Source organism: Carcharodon carcharias, chromosome 23 (assembly GCF_017639515.1).
Source record: "Carcharodon carcharias isolate sCarCar2 chromosome 23, sCarCar2.pri, whole genome shotgun sequence".
Lineage (NCBI taxonomy): Eukaryota > Metazoa > Chordata > Chondrichthyes > Lamniformes > Lamnidae > Carcharodon > Carcharodon carcharias.
The window spans coordinates 8,785,028-8,808,905 of NC_054489.1; the positions used below are offsets into that span (position 1 = coordinate 8,785,028).

General features: G+C 41.7%; 7 non-coding genes across 7 annotated transcripts; all 7 read left to right on the forward strand.

Annotated features, from left to right (window-relative positions):
* Positions 1–5,271: 5,271 nt before the first annotated feature.
* trnac-gca lies at positions 5,272–5,343 on the forward strand. The gene has a single exon. It is a non-coding gene; the product is annotated as a tRNA-Cys (tRNA).
* A 1,288-nt stretch (positions 5,344–6,631) lies between these two features.
* On the forward strand, positions 6,632–6,703 carry trnac-gca. The gene has a single exon. It is a non-coding gene; the product is annotated as a tRNA-Cys (tRNA).
* Positions 6,704–7,991: 1,288 nt separating this feature from the next.
* On the forward strand, positions 7,992–8,063 carry trnac-gca. Its single transcript has one exon. It is a non-coding gene; the product is annotated as a tRNA-Cys (tRNA).
* Positions 8,064–9,341: 1,278 nt separating this feature from the next.
* On the forward strand, positions 9,342–9,413 carry trnac-gca. The gene has a single exon. It is a non-coding gene; the product is annotated as a tRNA-Cys (tRNA).
* A 1,288-nt stretch (positions 9,414–10,701) lies between these two features.
* trnac-gca lies at positions 10,702–10,773 on the forward strand. Its single transcript has one exon. It is a non-coding gene; the product is annotated as a tRNA-Cys (tRNA).
* Positions 10,774–12,061: 1,288 nt separating this feature from the next.
* Positions 12,062–12,133, forward strand: trnac-gca. Its single transcript has one exon. It is a non-coding gene; the product is annotated as a tRNA-Cys (tRNA).
* Positions 12,134–13,404: 1,271 nt separating this feature from the next.
* Positions 13,405–13,476, forward strand: trnac-gca. Its single transcript has one exon. It is a non-coding gene; the product is annotated as a tRNA-Cys (tRNA).
* Positions 13,477–23,878: the final 10,402 nt, after the last annotated feature.

A 23,878-nucleotide genomic window follows, 5' to 3' on the forward strand; every position in this document is an offset into this window, starting at 1 on the left:
TTGGACAATGTATATGTTCATAAACAATGTTTGCTAATGTTACACCATCCCTGTTATTTATAAAATAGTATAGCATCGAAAGAGATTACTTGGATTGTTGTGCTATCGTGTCAGCTCTTAGAAAGGAGCAGGAACACACAACCTTTTGACTCAGCTGTTCAATTCCCATCACTGAGGATTAGCTAATGAAGAGAATGGAATAGTCTGTGCAAACATTCTCCACGTGAAATCACCCACAAGGAAAAGTGGGGAATTTTTAAATGGTTTTGAAAAATTTCCACAGGCAATGCACAAAGCACACCTTTCTCCCACACCAGGGTCCTGCCTCCTGGCAGGCATGAATCCCATACACAGACTGGCGAAATCTTCTCTAACATGTTGATGACCTTGCTGCTGGAAGGAGATCATGGGCATGGGGTGGGGCATCTCAGGGGTGGGTGAATATCATACCCAAATGGAAATGCGCCCCAATTAACTTGGGTTGAGGGGTATGTGGGAAGCTTAGGACATCCTTTATTGGATCATTTGAACATAAAGCACATTAAATGCTTCTTAGAGTGTGGGGATATAGCTCAGTGGTAGAGCATTTGACTGCAGCTCATGAGATCCTTGGTCCTTGGCCCTTCAACCTTAACTGCTTGAGGATGCAACAGTTATACAGGCAGTGATCATTTTTCAGGGCAATTAGCCAATTTATTCCAGACCTATATACAGTACGTTTTTCTTTCAAATATTAATCAAATTCTTCTTTGCATGTTGCTTTTGAACCTGCTTCCACCATCCTTTCAGAAAATGCATCTTTGATCATCTGTATTGTACAACTGACCATTTTATTCTGAAGTGCATAACATGTTGTCTTGAATTTTGGGGGCCTGATTCAATGGTAGAGCAGTTGACTCCAACTCAATACATCCCCAGGTCCAATCCAAGTGCCCTCATCAGCGTTGTGCACGTTTTAACAAACATGAATTCATAAAACAGTCCTTCCTGCATAGCTGCTCTGTGATCAGTAAGATCAGTTAGCAAAATTCTTCATCAGGGTTTGTCACTAAAATCCACTCTTTAAAATGATGGGGATGTAAATTGGGGTTTCTTTGATAGAGGCAGTGATCAAGTGTTTGTGTACAGCAAGCTTCCAAAAACAATAATGAGACAAATAATCTATCCTTCTGTGGTGCACTTCATCAAATTGTGTCATAAGATCTTAAACATCCACTTCAGAACGCAAATGTGTGGACAATCTGTCCTTTTATTATGCACTTCATCAAATAGTGTTATAAGGTCTTAAACTTCTTCAGGAGCTAAATGAACTCACGGGATAAAATTTAATGTGAAAATGGCTCCTCCAATAATACAACATTACCTCAGTACTGCACTGAATTATCAGGCTGCATTTGTTAGAGCCTTGTGAATGGGTGAGCTTGAACCCACGATCTTTCAAATCAGTTGTGTAAGAGTTACCACTGAGCCTCAGCTGATAATTAGAGTAGAACGGCCGATGTAAATATCCACTGACTAACACCATGCACCAAGAAAAGTAGAAATATTCAAAATACTTTTCACAAATTTGCCAGAGGCAGTGCACTGCCTCGGACCTCTTCCCACAGTAGGTTGCATTATGGGCATTGACCAGTGTTATGGAAGGGAAGAGAGGCAAAACTGAACTCCTTTATTTTTCTAGCCATCTGTCCATAAGCAGAGGTGCTTGCATTTTTGAAATGGACTGTGGTATGTTTCCCTAACTCTCAGTTTGTGAGGCCAGTTTTTAAAGTACTCGCAGCAAACTCTTTTTAGAGTTAAATTAGAAGAATAGCTTATTCACATATTCAAAACCAGGGAATGGTCACAACTTCACACACACACACACAATTAGAAGATAGAAAAGATGGGTTTTCACAACTATGGGTAACTTAAAATAAAAAGCATCACGGATGTGGGTACCTGTTCACTTGATTGCCAGAAAGTCAGAGTCCAGTGAATGGCCCTCCACGGAAGAGTTACAGTTCAGGCAGCTTCAGCTAGCCAAAGTAGAAGTTGCAACATTCCTTTAAAGTTGACGGTGACGTAGAGAGATGAGGTTGGCAAACAGAGACTTGGTCTGCTCGGTAGGTGATGGCAGGAATCTCCCAAGGACAACAGGCTTTGAGGAGGATTAGACTTGCTGCTGGCTATTGGTCAGCCATGAGCCCTGCTTTGATGGTTCCAGGCTGGAGCTTAAACAGCAGACTGATTTGCGAATCAAGAAATGTAATATTAAAACTTTCCAAAGGCCAGAAGATTAGATAATGTGTTGTTACCCATTAATGAGTCAGTTGCAGGCTAAAAGCAGCTTCTATGCCTCTGGTCAAAATCCATTGTTCACCTTAGGAGATAGATAGTGGCTAGTAGCACCTCTGCAGGTATAACAAGTTTCAATGGCTCTACCTTTGTTATAGGACCAGGATGGAGAGACAGATTGTCTGCTGGTGCCTGGTTGTTGATTGTAATGTGCCCTCACAATGAGAGGTGTGAGATTCCACAGGATGAGGGCTGAGCTTTTGTCCTGTAACTGCTGCTGGAAATTTCCAGAAAGGTAGTCAACTTGTGAATCAAGAGACCTGTAGCAGCCATCTTTTGGTTCAGAATAGTCCACTTTTAAAGAAACAATATGGTAAGATTTGATCTAAACAGTTTATGATCACTTTCATGTCTTAGGACCATGACAACCAGTGAGACCTTCCACAGATGTCAATACTCTGGTGCCAAGTATGCAATCAAGAACATTGAGTGGGTAATCCCAGAAGTAGGTGAAACTTCCATCCAGCTGGAAAAACACCTCCAATAAGTAGGGATAAGGGCTGTGCTGGAAGCTGAGGCCATCATCTGTTGGATCAAGTGTTTCAAAGGCCTCAAAGAACTCTGCAGTAGCTGGTGGCATAGGTCACTGGCAGCACATTTGACTGCAGATGAAAAGGTCACAGGCTCAAATATCACTGCTCTCTACTAACGTAGACATTATTCACAGGTAAGATGTTAAAATGTTACACCACCTCAGGGATCATAGAATTGTATCAGTGGCCATTTAACTCTACTGTTCAGTTTAGCCATTTGAGAGAAGTATGCAATTGATCCACAGCATTTGCTCTATCATCTTAGCCTTACAGGTTTTGCATAGTTGCTTTGTGATCATTAGGATGACTTAGAAATGATTCATTATGGTTTAGCAGCAAATAGCATTCATTGAAATGATGGAGATGAGGATAAAGGTTTCTGTGATAGAGGTGATGATTGTATGTGTGCACTGTCACCTTCCCAGAAACAGCAACGAGAAAAACGTGCAGATCAATGTATCCTTCAGTCGTGCAGTTCTTCAAATAGTGTCATAAGGTCAGCAACTTGTTCAGAAGCTAAGCAAATTCTCAGAATAAAATTTCATCTCAAAATGACGCCTTCAACATTCCAACATTAGCTCAGTACTGCATTGAATTATCAACCTGAATTTGCAAAAGCCCATAGTGTGGAACCCAGCCTTTTGGTTCAGGCGTGTGCGAGTTACCACTGAGCCTCAGTGGATGATTAGAGTGGAACAGACTGTGTAAATATCCCCTGAACAACGCCATGCACCAAGAAAAATGCACAGCTAAAAAATGATTTAAGAAGATTTGCCAGTGGCAGCGCACTGTCCAGGTCTTTTTCCCACTGTAGGTTGCATTCTGGGCATTGACCAATGAGACCTTTCCATGTATGTCAATGCTGTGGTGCCAAGACTGAGATCCATGATATAGAGTGTGCTACCCCAAAATTAGGTAAAACTTCTACCCACTGGAAATGTGCCTTCATTATGTTGGAGCGATGGTTGGGTTGAAAGCTTATGACCTCATCTGTTGGGTCACTTGATTACAACATTGCCATCTGGGCTTGGGGGGCATCACTCAGTGGTAGAGTATTTAAATGTAGATCACAGAGGTCCCCAGTTCAAATCTGGGTACTTCCTATGACATCTGTGCTTTTTCAGGTGATTTGCAAACATCGCAGCATCTCAGGAATCAACCAATAGTATCAGACAACAAGTGGTCATTTCAGCTCAGCCTCTTGTGTCATCGTGCCAGCTCTTTGAGTGAGTTGTCCAACTGGTCCACAGCACTTGCTCTTTGCTCCTCGTCTTTCAATCTTTTTCCCTTCAATTACCAATTAAATCACTTTTTTTGAATGTGGAAATTGAATCTGCATCCACCATCCCTTCAGACAACGCAATTCACATCATCATTTAATGCAAAAAAATTCGCCTCATCTACTCAATAGGTTCTTGAACATATTTCATCTCTCCTTGTACTTTCTTTCTTGTCCTATTGGTGATTTGTACAACTGACCATTTTAACCTGGAATAGATCAGGAGCTTTTGGGGTCCAGCTCAATGGTCGTAGTGCAGTTGAATTTAAATCAATCCATACCCAGTTCCAATCCAACTGCCTTCATCAATGTTGTGCACTTCTTCACAAATATGAATTCAGAATGCATTCATTCTCGCATAGTTGCTTTGTGATCATTAGGATCAGTTATAAATTCTTCATTATGGGTTCCCAGCAAATAGAATTCATTGAAGTGACGTAGATTGAGGATTCTGTCATAGAGGCGATGATCGTGTGTGTGTGAACTGTAAGCTTCCCAGATACAGCAATGAGAAAAATGTGCAGATCAATGTATACTTCAGGCATGCATTTCTTCAAATAGTGTCATAAGTGTCATAGTGTCATAAATAGTGTCATAGTGTTCAGACGCTAAGCAAATTCTTAAAGTAAAATTTCATCTCAAAATGACGTCTTCAACATTCCAACATTAGCTCAGCACTGCATTGAATTATCAACCTGAAGTTGCAAAAACCCATAGTGTGGACCCACAGCCTTCGGGTTCAGGTGTGTGCGAGCTACCCCTGAGCCTCAGTGGATGATTAGAGTGGAACAGCCTGTGTAAATATCCTCCCAACAACGCCATGCACCAAGAAAAATGCACAGATAAAAAATGATTTAAGAAGATTTGGCAGTGGCAGCGCACTGTCCAGGTCTTTTTCCCACTATAGGTTGCATTCTGGGCATTGACCAATGAGACCTTTCCACCTATGTAAAAGCTGTGGTGGCAAGACTGAGTTCCAGGATATAGCGTGTGCCACCCCAAAAGTAGAAGAAACATCTGTCCTCTGGAAATGTGCCTTCATTACTTTGGAGCTATGGGTGGGTTGAAAGCTTATGCCATCATCTGTTGGATCACTTGATTACAACACCACCACACACACTTGGGAGCATAGCTCAGTGGTAGAGCATTTGACTGCAGATCAAGAGGTCCCCAGTTCAAATCTGGGTGCTCCCTGTGTCATCTGTGCTTTTTCACAAGTGGTTTGCCAATGTTGCACCATCTCAGGAATCAACCAATAGTATCAGACAACAAGTGGTCATTTCAGCTCAGCCTCTTGTGTCATCGTGCCAGCTCTTTGAGTGAGTTGTCGAAATGGTCCACAGCACTTGCTCTTTTCTCCTAGTATTTCAATGTTTTTCCCTTCAATTATCAATTAAATCATTTTCTTTGAATGTGGAAATTGAATCAGCATTTACCATCCTTTCAGGCAATGCAATTCACATCATCATTTACTGCTGAAAAATTCTCCTCATCTCCTCAATAGGCTCTTGAACATATTTCATCTCTTCTTGTACTTTCTTTCTTGTCCTGATATTGATTTGTACAATTGACCATTTTAACCTGGAATACATCAGGAGCTTTTGGGGTCCAGCTCAATGGTTGTAGTGCAGTTGACTGTAAATCAGTTGATACCCAGTTCCAATCCAAGCGCCCTCATCAATGTTGTGCACCTTTTCACAAACATGAATTCAGAATGCATTCATTCTCGCATAGTTGCTTTGTGAACATTTGGATCAGTTATAAATTCTTCACTATGGGTTCCCAGCAAATAGCATTCATTGAAGTGATGGAGATGTAGATTGAGGATTCCGTCATGGAGGCGATGATCATGTGTGTGTGAACTGTAAGCTTCCCAGATACAGCAATGAGAAAAATGTGCAGATCAATGTATACTTCAGGCGTGCATTTCTTCAAATAGTGTCATAAGGTCAGCAACTTGTTCTTAAGCTAAGCAAATTCTCAAAATAAAATTTCATCTCAAAATGACGCCTTCAACATGACAACATTAGCTCAGCACTGCATTGAATTATCAACCTGAAGTTGCAAAAGCCCATAGTGTGAACCCACAGCCTTTGGGTTCAGGTGTATGCGAGCTACCCCTGAGCCTCAGTGGATGATTAGAGTGGAACAACCTGTGTAAATATCCTCCCAACAATGCCATGCACCAAGAAAAATGCACAGCTAAAAAATGATTTAAGAAGATTTGGCAGTGGCATTGCACTCTCTAAGTCTTTTTCCCACTGTAGGTTGCATTTTGGGCATTGACCAATGAGACCTTACCACCTATGTAAATGCTGTGGTGCCAAGACTGAGTTCCATGATATAGCGTGTGCCACCCCAAAAGTAGAAGAAACATCTGTCCTCTGGAAATGTGCCTTCATTACTTTGGAGCTATGGGTGGGTTGAAAGCTTATGCCATCATCTTTTGGATCACTTGATTACAACACCACCACACACACTTGGGAGCATAGCTCAGTGGTAGAGCATTTGACTGCAGATCAAGAGGTCCCCAGTTCAAATCTGGGTGCTCCCTGTGTCATCTGTGCTTTTTCACAAGTGGTTTGCCAATGTTGCACCATCTCAGGAATCAACCAATAGTATCAGACAACAAATGGTTATTTCAGCTCAGCCTCTTGTGTCATCGTGCCAGCTCTTTGAGTGAGTTGTCCAATTGGTCCACAGCACTTGCTCTTTTCTCCTAGTATTTCAATCTTTTTCCCTTCAATTATCAATTAAATCACTTTCTTTGAATGTGGAAATTGAATCAGCATTTACCATCCTTTCAGGCAATGCAATTCACATCATCATTTACTGCTGAAAAATTCTCCTCATCTACTCAATAGGTTCTTGAAAATACTTCATCTCTTCTTGTACTTTCTTTCATGACCTAATGTTGAGTTGTACAATTGACCATTTTAACCTGGAATACATCAGGAGCTTTTGGGGTCCAGCTCAATGGTCATAGTGCAGTTGAATGTAAATCAATCCACACCCAGTTCCAATCCAAGCGCCCTCATCAGTGTTGTGCACTTTTTCACAAACATGAATTCAGAATGCATTCATTCTCGCATAGTTGCTTTGTGATCATTAGGATCAGTTGTAAATTCTTCATTATGGGTTCCCAGCAAATAGCATTCATTGAAGTGATGGAGATGTAGATTGAGGATTCCGTCATAGAGGCGATGATCGTGTGTGTGTGAACTGTAAGCTTCCCAGATACAGCAATGAGAAAAATGTGCAGATCAATGTATACTTCAGGCGTGCACTTCTTCAAATAGTGTCATAAGGTCAGCAACTTGTTCAGAAGCTAAGCAAATTCTCAGAATAAAATTTCATCTCAAAATGACGCCTTCAACATGACAACATTAGCTCAGCACTGCATTGAATTATCAACCTGAAGTTGCAAAAGCCTATAGTGTGGACCCACAGCCTTTGGGTTCAGGTGTATGTGAGCTACCCCTGAGCCTCAGTGGATGATTAGAGTGGAACAGCCTGTGTAAATATCTTCCCAACAACGCCATGCACCAAGAAAAATGCACAGCTAAAAAATGATTTAAGAAGATTTGGCAGTGGCAGCGCACTGTCCAGGACTTTTTCCCACTATAGGTTGCATTCTGGGCATTGACCAATGAGACCTTACCACCTATGTAAATGCTGTGGTGCCAAGACTGAGTTCCATGATATAGCGTGTGCCACCCCAAAAGTAGAAGAAACATCTGTCCTCTGGAAATGTGCCTTCATTACTTTGGAGCTATGGGTGGGTTGAAAGATTATGCCATCATCTGTTTGATCACTGCACTACCACACCACCACTTGCACTTGGGAGCATAGCTCAGTGGTAGAGCATTTGACTGCAGATCAAGAGGTCCCCAGTTCAAATCTGGGTGCTCCCTGTATCATCTGTGCTTTTTCACAAGTGGTTTGCCAATGTTGCACCATCTCAGGAATCAACCAATAGTATCAGACAACAAGTGGTCATTTCAGCTCAGCCTCTTGTGTCATCATTCCAGCTCTTTGAGTGAGCTGTGCAATTGGTCCACAGCACTTGCTCTTTTCTCCTCGTCTTTCAATCTCTTTCCCTTCAATTATCAATTAAATCACTTTTTTTGAATGGGAAATTGAACCTGCATCCACCATCCTTTCAGACAACGCAATTCGCATCATCATTTAATGCATAAAAATTCGCCTCATCTACTCAATAGGTTCTTGAACATATTTCATCTCTTGTACTTTCCTTCTTGTCCTATTGTTGATTTGTACAGTTGACCATTTTAACCTGGAATAGATCAGGAGCTTTTGGGGGTCCAGCTCAATGGTCGTAGTGCAGTTGAATGTAAATCAGTCAATACCCGGTTCCAATCCAAGTGCCTTCATCAATGTTGTGCACTTTTTCACAAATATGAATTCAGAATGCATTCATTCTCGCATAGTTGCTTTGTGATCATTAGGATCAGTTATAAATTCTTCATTATGGGTTCCCAGCAAATAGCATTCATTGAAGTGACGTAGATTGAGGATTCTGTCATAGAGGCGATGATCGTGTGTGTGTGAACTGTAAGCTTCCCAGATACAGCAATAAGAAAAATGTGCAGATCAATGTATACTTCAGGCGTGCATTTCTTCAAATAGTGTCATAAGGTCATCAACTTGTTCAGAAGCTAAGCAAATTCTTAAAGTAAAATTTCATCTCAAAATGACGTCTTCAACATGACAACATTAGCTCAGCACTGCATTGAATTATCAACCTGAAGTTGCAAAAGCCTATAGTGTGGAACCACAGCCTTTTGGTTCAGGCGTGTGCGAGCTACCCCGAGCCTCAGCGGATGGTTAGAGTGAAACAGCCTGTGTAAACATCCTCCCAACAACGCCATACACCAAGAAAAATGCACAGCTAAAAAATGATTTAAGAAGATTTGGCAGTGGCAGCGCACTGTCCAGGTCTTTTTCCCACTATAGGTTGCATTCTGGGCATTGACCAATGAGACCTTTCCACCTATGTAAAAGCTGTGGTGGCAAGACTGAGTTCCAGGATATAGCGTGTGCCACCCCAAAAGTAGAAGAAACATCTGTCCTCTGGAAATGTGCCTTCATTACTTTGGAGCTATGGGTGGGTTGAAAGCTTATGCCATCATCTGTTGGATCACTTGATTACAACACCACCACACACACTTGGGAGCATAGCTCAGTGGTAGAGCATTTAACTGCAGATTAAGAAGTCCCCAGTTCAAATCTAGGTGCTCCCTGTGTCATCTGTGCTTTTTCACAAGTGGTTTGCCAATGTTGCACCATCTCAGGAATCAACCAATAGTATCAGACAACAAGTGGTCATTTCAGCTCAGCCTCTTGTGTCATCGTGCCAGCTCTTTGAGTGAGTTGTCGAAATGGTCCACAGCACTTGCTCTTTTCTCCTAGTATTTCAATGTTTTTCCCTTCAATTATCAATTAAATCATTTTCTTTGAATGTGGAAATTGAATCAGCATTTACCATCCTTTCAGGCAATGCAATTCACATCATCATTTACTGCTGAAAAATTCTCCTCATCTCCTCAATAGGCTCTTGAACATATTTCATCTCTTCTTGTACTTTCTTTCTTGTCCTGATATTGATTTGTACAATTGACCATTTTAACCTGGAATACATCAGGAGCTTTTGGGGTCCAGCTCAATGGTTGTAGTGCAGTTGACTGTAAATCAGTTGATACCCAGTTCCAATCCAAGCGCCCTCATCAATGTTGTGCACCTTTTCACAAACATGAATTCAGAATGCATTCATTCTCGCATAGTTGCTTTGTGAACATTTGGATCAGTTATAAATTCTTCACCATGGGTTCCCAGCAAATAGCATTCATTGAAGTGATGGAGATGTAGATTGAGGATTCCGTCATGGAGGCGATGATCATGTGTGTGTGAACTATAAGCTTCCCAGATACAGCAATGAGAAAAATGTGCAGATCAATGTATACTTCAGGCGTGCATTTCTTCAAATAGTGTCATAAGGTCAGCAACTTGTTCAGAAGCTAAGCAAATTCTCAAAATAAAATTTCATCTCAAAATGACGCCTTCAACATGACAACATTAGCTCAGCACTGCATTGAATTATCAACCTGAAGTTGCAAAAGCCCATAGTGTGAACCCACAGCCTTTGGGTTCAGGGGTATGCGAGCTACCCCTGAGCCTCAGTGGATGATTAGAGTGGAACAACCTGTGTAAATATCCTCCCAACAATGCCATGCACCAAGAAAAATGCACAGCTAAAAAATGATTTAAGAAGATTTGGCAGTGGCAGCGCACTTTCTAAGTCTTTTTCCCACTGTAGGTTGCATTTTGGGCATTGACCAATGAGACCTTACCACCTATGTAAATGCGGTGGTGCCAAGACTGAGTTCCATGATATAGCGTGTGCCACCCCAAAAGTAGAAGAAACATCTGTCCTCTGGAAATGTGCCTTCATTACTTTGGAGCTATGGGTGGGTTGAAAGCTTATGCCATCATCTGTTGGATCACTTGATTACAACACCACCACACACACTTGGGAGCATAGCTCAGTGGTAGAGCACTTGACTGCAGATCAAGAGGTCCCCAGCCCAAATCTGGGTGCTCCCTGTGTCATCTGTGCTTTTTCACAAGTGGTTTGCCAATGTTGCACCATCTCAGGAATCAACCAATAGTATCAGACAACAAGTGGTCATTTCAGCTCAGCCTCTTGTGTCATCGTGCCAGCTCTTTGAGTGAGTTGTCCAATTGGTCCACAACACTTGCTCTTTTCTCCTAGTATTTCAATCTTTTTCCCTTCAATTATCAATTAAATCACTTTCTTTGAATGTGGAAATTGAATCAGCATTTACCATCCTTTCAGGCAATGCAGTTCACGTCATCATTTACTGCTGAAAAATTCTCCTCATCTACTCAATAGGTTCTTGAAAATACTTCATCTCTTCTTGTACTTTCTTTCATGACCTAATGTTGAGTTGTACAATTGACCATTTTAACCTGGAATACATCAGGAGCTTTTGGGGTCCAACTCAATGGTCATAGTGCAGTTGACTGTAAATCAATCCACACCCAGTTCCAATCCAAGCGCCCTCATCAGTGTTGTGCACTTTTTCACAAACATGAATTCAGAATGCATTCATTCTCGCATAGTTGCTTTGTGATCATTAGGATCAGTTATAAATTCTTCATTATGGGTTCCCAGCAAATAGCATTCATTGAAGTGATGGAGATGTAGATTGAGGATTCCATCATAGAGGCGATGATCGTGTGTGTGTGAACTGTAAGCTTCCCAGATACAGCAATGAGAAAAATGTGCAGATCAATGTATACTTCAGGCGTGCACTTCTTCAAATAGTGTCATAAGGTCAGCAACTTGTTCAGAAGCTAAGCAAATTCTCAGAATAAAATTTCATCTCAAAATGACGCCTTCAACATGACAACATTAGCTCAGCACTGCATTGAATTATCAACCTGAAGTTGCAAAAGCCTATAGTGTGGACCCACAGCCTTTGGGTTCAGGTGTATGCGAGCTACCCCTGAGCCTCAGTGGATGATTAGAGTGGAACAGCCTGTGTAAATATCCTCCCAACAACGCCATGCACCAAGAAAAATGCACAGCTAAAAAATGATTTAAGAAGATTTGGCAGTGGCAGCGCACTGTCCAGGACTTTTTCCCACTATAGGTTGCATTCTGGGCATTGACCAATGAGACCTTACCACCTATGTAAATGCTGTGGTGCCAAGACTGAGTTCCATGATATAGCGTGTGCCACCCCAAAAGTAGAAGAAACATCTGTCCTCTGGAAATGTGCCTTCATTACTTTGGAGCTATGGGTGGGTTGAAAGCTTATGTCATCATCTGTTTGATCACTGCACTACAACACCACCCCACACACTTGGGAGCATAGCTCAGTGGTAGAGCATTTGACTGCAGATCAAGAGGTCCCCAGTTCAAATCTGGGTGCTCCTTGTATCATCTGTGCTTTTTCACAAGTGGTTTGCCAATGTTGCACCATCTCAGGAATCAACCAATAGTATCAGACAACAAGTGGTCATTTCAGCTCAGCCTCTTGTGTCATCATGCTAGCTCTTTGAGTAAGTTGTCCAAATGGTCCACAGCACTTGCTCTTTTCTCCTAGTATTTCAATCTTTTTCCCTTCAATTATCAATTAAATCACTTTCTTTGAATATGGAAATTGAATCAGCATTGACCATCCTTTCAGGCAATGCAATTCACATCATCATTTACTGCTGAAAAATTCTCCTCATCTACTCAATAGGTTCTTGAAAATATTTCATCTCTTCTTGTACTTCTTTTATGATTTGTACAATTGACCATTTTAACCAGGAATACATCAGGAGCTTTTGGGGTCCAGCTCAATGTTCGTAGTGCAGTTGAATGTAAATCAATCCATACCCAGTTCCAATCCAAGCGCCCTCGTCAGTGTTGTGCACTTTTTCACAAATATGAATTCAGAATGCATTCCTTCTTGCATAGTTGCTTTGTGATCCTTAGGATCAGTTATAAATTTTTCATTATGGGTTCGCAGCAAATAGCATTCATTGAAGTGACGGAGTATTAGATTGAGGATTCCGTCATAGAGGCGATGATCGTGTGTGTGAACTATCACCTTCCCAGAAACAGCAATGAGAAAAATGTGCAGATCAATGTATCCTTCAGGCGTGCACTTCTTTAATAGTGTCATAAGGTCAACAACTTGTTCAGAAGCTAAGCAAATTCACAGAATAAAATTTCATCTCCAAATGACGCCTTCAACATGACAACATTAGCTCAGCACTGCATTGAATTATCAACCTGAAGTTGCAAAAGCCCATAGTGTGGACCCACAGCCTTCGGGTTCAGGTGTGTGCGAGCTACCCCTGAGCCTCAGTGGATGTTTAGAGTGGAACAGCCTGTGTAAATATCCTCCCAACAACGCCATGCACCAAGAAAAATGCACAGCTAAAAAATGATTTAAGATTTGCCAGTGGCAGCGCACTGTCCAGGTCTATTTCCCACTGTAGGTGGCATTCTGGACATTCACTAATGAGACTTTTCCACATATGTCAATGCTGTGGTGCCAAGACTGAGACCCAGGATATAGTGTGTGCCACCCCAAAAGTAGAAGAAATATCTGTCCACCGGAAATGTGCCTTGGTTACTTTGGAGCGATGGTTGGGTTGAAAGCATATGCTGTCAGTTGTTGAATCACCTCATTACAACAAATCCACCTGCAATTGGGGAGTATAGCTCAGTGGTAGAGCATTTGACTGCAGATCAAGAGGTCCCCAGTTCAAATCTGGGTGCTCCCTGTATCATCTGTGCTTTTTCACAAGTGGTTTGCCAATGTTGCACCATCGCAGGAATCAACCAATAGTATCAGACAACAAGTGGTCATTTCAGCTCAGCCTCTTGTGTCATCGTGCCAGCTCTTTGAGTGAGTTGTCCAATTGGTCCACAACACTTGCTCTTTTCGCCTAGTATTTCAATGTTTTTCCCTTCAATTATCAATTAAATCACTTTCTTTGAATGTGGAAATTGAATCAGCATCTACCATACCTTCAGACAGCACAATTCACATTATCATTTACTGCTTAAAAATTCTCCTCATCTCCTCAATAGGCTCTTGAACATATTTCATCTCTTCTTGAACTTTCTTTCTTGTCCTGATATTGATTTGTACAATTGACCATTGTAACCTGGAATACGTCAGGAGATTTTGGGGTCCAGCTCAATGGTCGTAGTGCAGTTGAATGTAAATCAATCCATACCCAGTTCCAATCCAAGTGCCTTCATCAATGTTGTGCACCTTTTCACAAATATGAATTCAGAATGCATTCCTTCATTAGGATCAGTTATAAATTCTTCATTATGAGTTCCCAGCAAATAGCATTCATTGAAATGACGGAGATATAGATTGAGGATTCCGTCATAGAGGCGATGATCGTTTTTGTGAACTGTAAGCTTCCCAGATACAGCAATGAGAGAAATGTGCAGATCCATGTATCCCTCAGGCGTGCACTTCTTCAAATAGTGTCATAAGGTCAGCAACTTGTTCAGAAGCTAAGCAAATTCTCAAAATAAAATTTCATCTCAAAATGACGCCTTCAACATTCCAACATTAGCTCAGCACTGCATTGAATTATCAACCTGAAGTTGCAAAAGCCTATAGTGTGGAACCACAGCCTTTTGGTTCAGGCGTGTGCGAGCTACCCCTGAGCCTCAGTGGACGATTAGAGTGAAACAGCCTGTGTAAACATCCTCCAAAAAACGCCATGCACCAAGAAAAATGCACAGCCAAAAAATGATTTAAGAAGATTTGCCAGTGGCAGCGCACTGTCCAGGTCTTTTTCCCACTGTCGGTTGCATTCTGGGCATTGACCAATGAGATCTTTCCACCTATGTAAATGCTGTGGTGCCAAGACTGTGATCCAGGATATAGCGTGTGCCACCCCAAAAGTAGAAGAAACATCTGTCCGCTGGAAATGTGCCTTCGTTACGTTGGACGATGGTTGGAAGCTTATGCCATCATCTGTTGGATCACTTCATTACAACATCACCATCTGCACTTGGGAGCATAGCTCAGTGGTAGAGCATTTGACTTCAGATTAAGTGGCCCCCTAGTTCAACTCTGGGTGCTCCCTGTGTCATTTTTTTTCACAGGTGGTTTGCCAATGTTGCACCATCACAGGAATCAACCAATAGTTTCAGACAACAAGTGGTCATTTCAGCTCAGCCTCTTGTGTCATCATTCCAGCTCTTTGAGTGCATTGTCCAATTGGTCCACAGCACTTGCTCTTTTTTCCTAGTAGTTCAATCTTTTTCCCTTCAATTACCAATTAAATCACTTTCTTTGAATGTGGAAGTTGAATCTGCATCCACCATCCCTTCAGACAGCACAATTCACATCATCATTTACTGCTTAAAAATTCTCCTCATCTACTCAATAGGTTCTTGAAAATACTTCACTCTTCTTGTACTTTCTTTCATGACCTAATGTTGTTTTGTACAATTGACCATTTTAACCAGGAAAACACCAGGAGCTTTTGGGGTCCAGCTCAATGGTCGTAGTGCAGTTGATTGTAAATCAATCGATACCCAGTTCCAATCCAAGTGCCTTTAACAATGTTGTGCACTTTTTCATAAATATGAATTCAGAATGCATTCCTTCTCGCATAGTTGCTTTGTGATCATTAGGATCAGTTAAAGATGCTTCATTATCGTTTTTTAGCAAATAGCATTCATTGAAATGATGAAGATATAGATTGAGGTTTCCGTCATAGATGCGATGATCACGTGTGTGTGAACTGCAAGCTTCCCAGAACCCAGAAACAGCAATGAGAAACATGTACGGACAATGTATCCTTCAGTCGTACACTTCTTCAAATACTGTCACATGACATTCAACCTGTTCAGAAGCTAAGCAAATCCTCAGAATAAAATTTCATCTCAAAATGACTTCTCTAACAGTCCAACATTAGATCAGTGCTGGACTGAATTATCAACCTGACTTTGGAAGAGCCTTTAGTGTGATCCTCCAAACAACAACATGCACCAAGAAAAATGCACAGCTAAAAAATGATTTAAGAAGATTTGCCAGTGAACGTGCACTGTCCAGGTCTTTTTCCCACTATAGGTTGCATTCTGGGCATTGATCAGTGAGACCGTTCCACATATGTCAATGCTGTGGTGCCAAGACTGAGATCCATGATATGGAATGTGCCACCCCAAAAGTAGGTAAAACTTCTATCCGCTGGAAATGTGCCTTCATTACATTGGGGTGAGGGTTGGGTTGAAAGCTGTGCCATGGCCTGTTGGATCAATTCATTACAACACCACCATTTACCCTTGGGGAGCATAGCTCAGTGGTAGAGCATTTAGCTACAAATCTCATGGTCCCCAATTCAAATCTGGGTGCTCCCTGTGTCTTTTCTATATTTTCACTGGTGATTTTCTAAAGTTCTACCAACTCAGGAATGAATGAATAGTTTCAGATAACAAATGGTCATTTCAGCCTCTTGTATCATCATGCCAGGTCTTTGAGTGAGTTGTCCAATTGGTCCACAGAACTTGCACTTTTCCCCTATTCTTTTGGTTTTTCCCCTTCAATTATCAATTAAATGACTTTTTTTGAATGTGGAAATTGAATCTGCTTCCACCACCCCTTCAGACAAGTGCAATTCACATCATCATTACTGCTTAAATATTCTCCTCATCTCCTCAATAGCTTCTTGAAAATACTTCATCTCTTCTTGTACTTTCTTTCTTGTCCTGATGTTGATTTGTGCAATTGACCATTTTAATCTGGAATACATCAGGAGCTTTTGGGGTCCAGCTCCAGAGCAGTTGATTGTAAATCAATCGATACCCAGTTCCAATCCAAGTGTCCTCATCAATGTGTGCATTGTTTCACAAATATGAATTCAGAATACAGTCCTTTGTGCAATCCTGCTCTGTGATCATCAAAAGCAATCAAGATAAATGTTTCATAAGGGATTTTCACCAAAATGCACTCATTGAAATGATGGAGGTGTGGATTGAATTTTCCGTGATTGAGGAGGTGATCATGTGTGTGTACTGCAAGCTTCCTAGAAACAGCAATAAGAGAAATGCATAGACAGAATCACAGAATCACACAGTGCAGAAGAGGCCCTTTGGCCCATCGAGACTGCACCAGCATGTGAGAAACACCTGACTACCTACCTAATCCCATTTACCAGTACTTGGCCCATAGCCTTGAATGTTATGACGTGCCAAGTGCTCATCCAGGTAATTTTTAAAGGATGTGAGGCAACCCGCCTCCACCACCCTCCCAGGCAGTGCATTCCAGACCGTCACCACTGTCTGGGTAAAAAAGTTTTTCCTCACATCCCCCCTAAACATCCTGCCCCTCACCTTGAACTTATGTCCCCTCATGACTGACCCTTCAACTAAGGGGAACAGCTGCTCCCTATCCACCTTGTCCATGCCCCTTATAATCTTGTACACCTCGATCAGGTCGCCCCCAAGTCTTCTCTGCTTCAGCGAAAACAAGCCAAGTCTATCCAACCTCTCTTCATAATTTAAATGTTTTATCCCAGGCAACATCCTGCTGAATCTCCTCTGCACCCCCTCCAGTGCAATCACATCCTTCCTATAATGTGGCGAGTACTGCACACAGTACTCCAACTATGGCCTCACCAAGGTTCTATACAACTCCAACATGACCTCCCTACTTTGTATCCTTTGACGATGTTTCCTTCACTTGTGCACTTCTTCAAATAGTGTCATAAGATCTTGAACTTGTTCAGGTGCTAAACAAACTCTCAGGATAAAATTTCATCTGAAAATTAATCCTCCAACAACGCAACATTACCTTAGTACTGCACTGAATTATCAGCCTGGATTTGCTAAAGTCTTGCAAGTGGGTGAGTTTGTACCCACGTTATTTTGACTCGGTCTAAATATCCTCCCAGCAAGGCTGAGCACCAAGAAAAGTTGACATCCAAATATAGTTTTCATCGGTTTGCTGCTGGCAATGTACTTTTCTGCAGAAGGCTTTATTTTGAGCATTTACTGGTGAGACCTCCCGACAAATGTCAATGCTCCAGTGCCAGTAATGTGATGGCAGGTATGGAGTGGAGCTGCTCAGGATGGCTGAATATCTTACTGGTTTGAAATATATGGCAATTAAGTGGGGGTGAGAGTTCTGTGGGAAGCGTAGGCCATCATCTATTGAATTATTTGATTACAAAATGATTCAAGTGGCTTTAGGTATGAGTGGGTAAAGTTCACTGGGGAAGTTATTAGTTACAGATCAAGTGGTTGTGGTTCAGTCCAGTTATCTCTTTACTACTGATTTCATTTTCATACATAACGTTTGCAAATGTTACACCAGCTCTGGAATCATTAAATAGTCCATCATAGAATGAGGTCATTCACCTGTTGTGTCATTATGCCAGCTCTTCAAGAGAACTATCCAACTGGTCCACAACACTTGCTTTATCCTCATTGTCCTGCAGGAATCAATTAAATTCCTTTTTTAACTGGGCTTATTGAATTTGCTTCCACTAGCCTTTCAGTTCATGCACTTCAAAACATATTTACTGCTTTAAAAAAGTCTCTTCATCGCCTCAATGATCTCTTGAAAGGGCCCATCTCTTCTTCTAGTTCCCATTTCACCCTGATGATGTCTTGTGCTACAAATTGTCTTATTCTGACACATATAACAAATGGCACCCAGCTCTAAGGCTTACAGCTCAGTAGCAAAGTATTTGATTGCCAGATCAAGAGATCTCTGGTTCAAGTCTAACTATCCCTCACCCCTTTCATGTGCTTTTCACAGATGAAATTTCACAATGTAATCCTTCCTGCATAGCACCTGTGTGATCATTAATATCAGGGTCAATAGCTCATTATAAAGGCTTTTCACCCAACATCACCCCTTAATGTGGTGAATGCATCAATTGGGATTTTGATGCTGGAATGTTTGCAGCACAGAGAAGGCCTTTTTGCTGATTGTGTCGGTGCTGGTTCCATTTCAGTGAAACAATCCCACTGCCCTGCTTTTTCCTCATAGACATGCATTTTTTTTAACTATTCGGATAATTATCCAATTGACTTTTAAAAGCCACAATTGAACCTGTCTCCAACATACATTCAGGCAGTGCATTCCAGAGCCGAATCATTCACTGTGTTCAAAGGTTTTTCCTCATTTTGTCTTTGGTTCTTTTACCATTCATATTAAATCAGTGTCCTTTGGTTCTTGAGCCTTCTGCCAAGAGCAGCAATTCTTCAGAGGGGGAGCTGGAATACACAATCTTAGATTTGGTAGGTGAGGATCCTATCATGGAGCCTCAGCTGATGAATAGGGTGGAGTAGCCTATGTAAACATTCTCTGAACAAGACCATGGACCAAGAAAAGTGAGAATCTTAAAAATAGTTTTAAAAAGATTCACCACTGGCAGTGCACTTTTCCCCACAGCAGGTTGGACTCTGGGTATTTATCAATGAGACTTTGCCACATATGTCAATGCTTTGGTGCCAAGAATGAAGTCAAGGGCAGGAATGGGCCATCCCAATGTTGGTGAGTCTCCAGTCCAGCTAGAAATGTTCCCCCATTAAGTAGGGGTGAGGGTTATGTGGGAAGCATAGACCATCATCTATAAGATCATTTGCTTTCAAAAGACATAAGCCAAAGCCCGGTGTAAGGGGATATAGCTCAGTTGTAGAGCACTTAACTACTTATCAAGTAGCCTTTGGCTCAAATCCATGTGCCCTTGGGTATTTCAGTTGGGCTATGCAGTATGATTGCCTCCCCTGCAGTTGCAGCATTGTTATTCAATATTTGTTATGGCTGTAGTCAATTGTGGTACAAATGGCATTCATGATACATGTGATAGTCATGCTGGTCCTGCTGGGAGCAATGGTTATTTATTTTGGTGGGTATGACAAGTATTAATACATGCACAGTACCTGGATCAGGTTCTTTGACTCTGGTCAACCCATCTGTACTGCTGTGGGTATAGCATTTGACTCCAGATCAAGAAGTTGTCCATTCAAATCAAGGTACCCCCTCAATGTTGCAAATGCTTTCCAAATAAGAATCCATAATGGAGTCTGTCATACATATTAGTTCTGTGATCATTAAAATCAGTTATGTTACTTCTTCATAATGGTGTTTTGCCAAAATCATCCCTCATGTTCACCAATGCATCAGTTGGGGTTTTGGTTAGAGAGGCAATGGTCAGGAGGTTGTGTGCAGTAATGAGATAAATCAACAGGTAAGTTGTTACCTTTTTGGTTGTTTAGGGATAAAAGCAACCCAGAACGTTCCTTCAAATACTGTCTTTTATGTCCATCTGAGAAGGCAGACAAGCCCTTGGTTTTACATCTCATCTGAAATTTGCCTCCTCCCACATTGTGGCAATCCCTCAGCACTACTTTGAATTGTCAGCCTGGATTATGTGCTCAACTCTTTGGAGGGAAAACTGGAACATAATCTTTTAATTTAATAGTGTCAGAGTTACCACTGTGTCTTAGATGATGAATAGAATGAAACAGCATGTACAAATATTTTCAGTGAGGCAAGGCACCAAGAAAAGTGGAAAACTTAAAAATAGCTTTAAAAAGTTTCCCACTGGCAGTACACTAGCCATATCTTTTTCCTACAGCAGGTTGGATCCTGGAGATGACGGGAGGTATAGGTCAATGGTAGAGTAGGGCTATGGGGAAAAATCAGGGAGTGAGACTAGATCAGTCTAGAGATGAGCTGGAAAAGGCATGATGGGTCAATTCATTGACCAATGAGATCTTCCCACCTATGTCAATAACGTGGCATCAGGAATGAGGTTGGGGGTATGGAGTGTAGCATCTCAAAGGTGGATGAATATCTTATTGGGCTGGAAATCTGTTACAAGTAAGTAGGAGTGAATGTTTTATTGGAAGCTTTGACCATGACCTACTGAATCACTTGATCGCAAAATACACAGCAACAAATGGGATATAACTCAGCAGTAGAGCATTGGGCTGCAGCTCAAGCAGACACTGATTCAAATCTAGGTCCTCCCTTAAAGGCATGTTTATTTTCACAAATAGGGTTTGCTAATGTTGCACCAACTCTGGAATTGGTAAAAGTACAGCACAGAAAGAGATCACTCGTCCTGTTGTGCTAACATATTGGCTCTCCAGACAACTTATTCAATTAATGTCATTGTACTTTCCCCCTTCAAATATTGAGCAAATTCTTTTTGGACCAAATAGTCATTTAGCAGTACAGAACTTGAATATTGCTGAAAAAAAGAGACATGTCTAAGCTTTTCATCTTGCACTCATCAGGATACTTGCAAGAATGCCAATATAAGAGGGAAGACAATGATTATGCTGTATTTGAAGAGAGTGCTGATTGGTTGGCAAGTGGTGTTGCCATGGAGAATGCCCAACTGATGGTGACTGACAGTTATCAGCCAAGCATTGATTGAAATTTAAACCAGATAGCTTGACCCTGATTTGGTCAAGGCTTTGCCCTGAGGAATGAACCAGCGAATGGCTGTCACTTATTTTGTTTAGCTGAAACAGGTGCAGTGTATGTACATGTTCTTTCTGCCTGCAAAGTACAGGGCCCTGTGTATTCAAATATATAGCTTCCAGTACACATAAATGTGCCACATTGCAAGCCCAACTAATAATCTTAAATTGGTTGTCAGCATAATTCTTAGCACGTTGAGGATTATTTAGCAAATATTGTCCAATCACAGAATCACATCTAATGTTGGACACTGTGTTTTGAGTTTTGCAAGCACAGGCTGATTGGGTACAGTCTGTGCCCTGCCTGTTGCGAATAGCAGCTGGGGACAGCTGTTTGGCATGACCTACCACTCTGTGGGATGTATGGCCTACATACCTAGCATCACACTGGCACTGAAATTCATATACCATATCACCCATTTGTGTGATAGGCAGAATGTCTTTTTGGCTTGATGGCAGCATGCTGTTAGTAGAGAATACCACTCATGTTGCTGCTTCATAGTAGCAGCATGAAACAGCTAGCTTCAGCTGTTGCTCGAGTCTTTGAGATACCTTGCCCTTCCAGGGTAATCTGAGGCAGACTGGATGCTTTTCAGGGTCGCAAGAGACAGGGCCCATTCATGAGTTTGCATGATACATAATGCGGAATGATCTGATCAGGGTAGCCATTATCCTGCAGGATGCCTTTGATGTGCCCTATTTCAGCATCAAGCTTGCATGGTGAGCAAATGGCTCAGGCCCTATTAACAAGGCTGCTGAAAGGACCAATTTTATAGCATATGGAGCTGTAAGAATCCCAATGCGTGTATTGACCGGTGAAGGTAGGCTTGCGGTAGACTATGGTGGAGAATCCCGTGGCAGATTTCTCAATTGGTACAACAAGGGAGGGGAGTTCATTTGATTGCTCATTTCATAGGTGAATTTGAGCGCAGAATTAAGACATGTAAGGAAATTGTTACATGCAGCTGTGGAGTTAAACAAAGCAAACATATCATCCACATATCGGAAATAAGCGAGGGTTAGGAGGCTAGGTGTGATTCCATCAAAGACACATTTCTCATGGAACCCAACAAACATGTTTGCAAGAGCTGATCCCATGGTGGGTCCCATGGCAACACCATCTATTTGGGCACACATGGTGTCATTGAAACTGAACTCAACTGCGTGAGTTGCCAAGTTCATAAGCTCAATGAATACTAATTCACATAATGGTGGCAGGTCTAGATCGTCATGATGTGGTCCTGCAGCCCAAATATCTATGGCTTCCTTAAGTGGAACATTGGTAATAGGCTAGCAATGTCAAATGAGCACATGGGCACAGCATTGCTATCAAAATGCAAGCCCTGTATGGCCTTCGCAAATGTGAAGGAGTCTTTCACTATGTATGTGGAAAACTTGGTCAAAACTGGTTGTAACAATTCCCCCAACCATTTGGCCAATTTATATTGTGCAGAACCAGTCATAGATAAGACGGGTGTAGAGGGACATCACTTTTGTGTGTCTTGGGCAGCTCATACATACGAAAACCATGGGGACAAACCCTGTCATACATATAACAGGCAGTAGCACATCATTCTTACACAATTCTAGCAAGCGGTTTTTAGCTTACTTTCGAGCAAGACTGTCCAGTCATGTTGAGTGGCAAGTCCAATGGACATAAATTTGGACCTGTCATTAAGAACAGCGTGCATTTTGTTGATATAGTCATACTTGTTAAGGATAGCTATTCTCAGCCTTTTGTCAGATTTACTGATGCATACGGCTAGGTTGGTCTTAAGGCCTCACAAAACTGTAAGGCATTTGCATTGCATTTGAAAGTCCAACAGGTCATTCGGAATCCCGCAATATGCTGGATCAGCTAGGCACACTTTCAAGGATTCAGCGTCTTCAGTAGACACTGGTTTGTGGTGGGATAGTTAGGAGCAGAGGGTTCAAACTCAGCTAACACCTCTTCCTGTTTGATTTGGGATGAAGGCCCTGTTTTGTGCAGACAGAAAGATCATGTACATAAACTGCACCTGTTTCAGCTAAACAAAATAAGTGACAGCCATTTGTTGGCTAATTCTTCAGAGCAATGCCATGACCAATCAGGGTCAAGCTGCCTGGTTTACATTTCAAACAATGCTTGGCAGTTAACTGTCAATCACCATCAGTGGTGCATTCTCCATGGCAATGCCACTTGCCAACCAATCAGCACTCTCTTTATATATAGTTTAAATTGTTTTCCCCCTTGTATTGGTATTCTTACGAGAGCCCTGATGAGGGCAAGGTAAAAAGCTTAGACATGTCTCTTTTTTCAGCAATACTCTTTTTGGAGGATTGCTATTGAATCTGCTTCCACCATCCTGTCAGACAGTGCATTTCAGATCATCACTTATCACTTTAAAAATGTCTCCTCAAGAATTTCTTGAAAATATTCCATCTATTCTTTCAGTTTCAGTTGGCGGTGTACTAACCAGCTCTTTCATCTGCAGGAGGATTTTGTCCACAGAGAGGCAGCGATATTGGGCACGGACTATCGAGAGCTTCCCCCATTTGTTAATTAAATGGTTCCAGAAATTAGGTCAGGGGCATTATGTGGGAAATCTCAGGGGGTGGATGACATCCTACCCAGTGAGAAATATGCCACAATTAAGTGGGAGTGAGGGTTGTGTGGCAGACGCAGGCTGTTAACTATTGGGTCATTAGATTGCAAAGATTATAGCACAC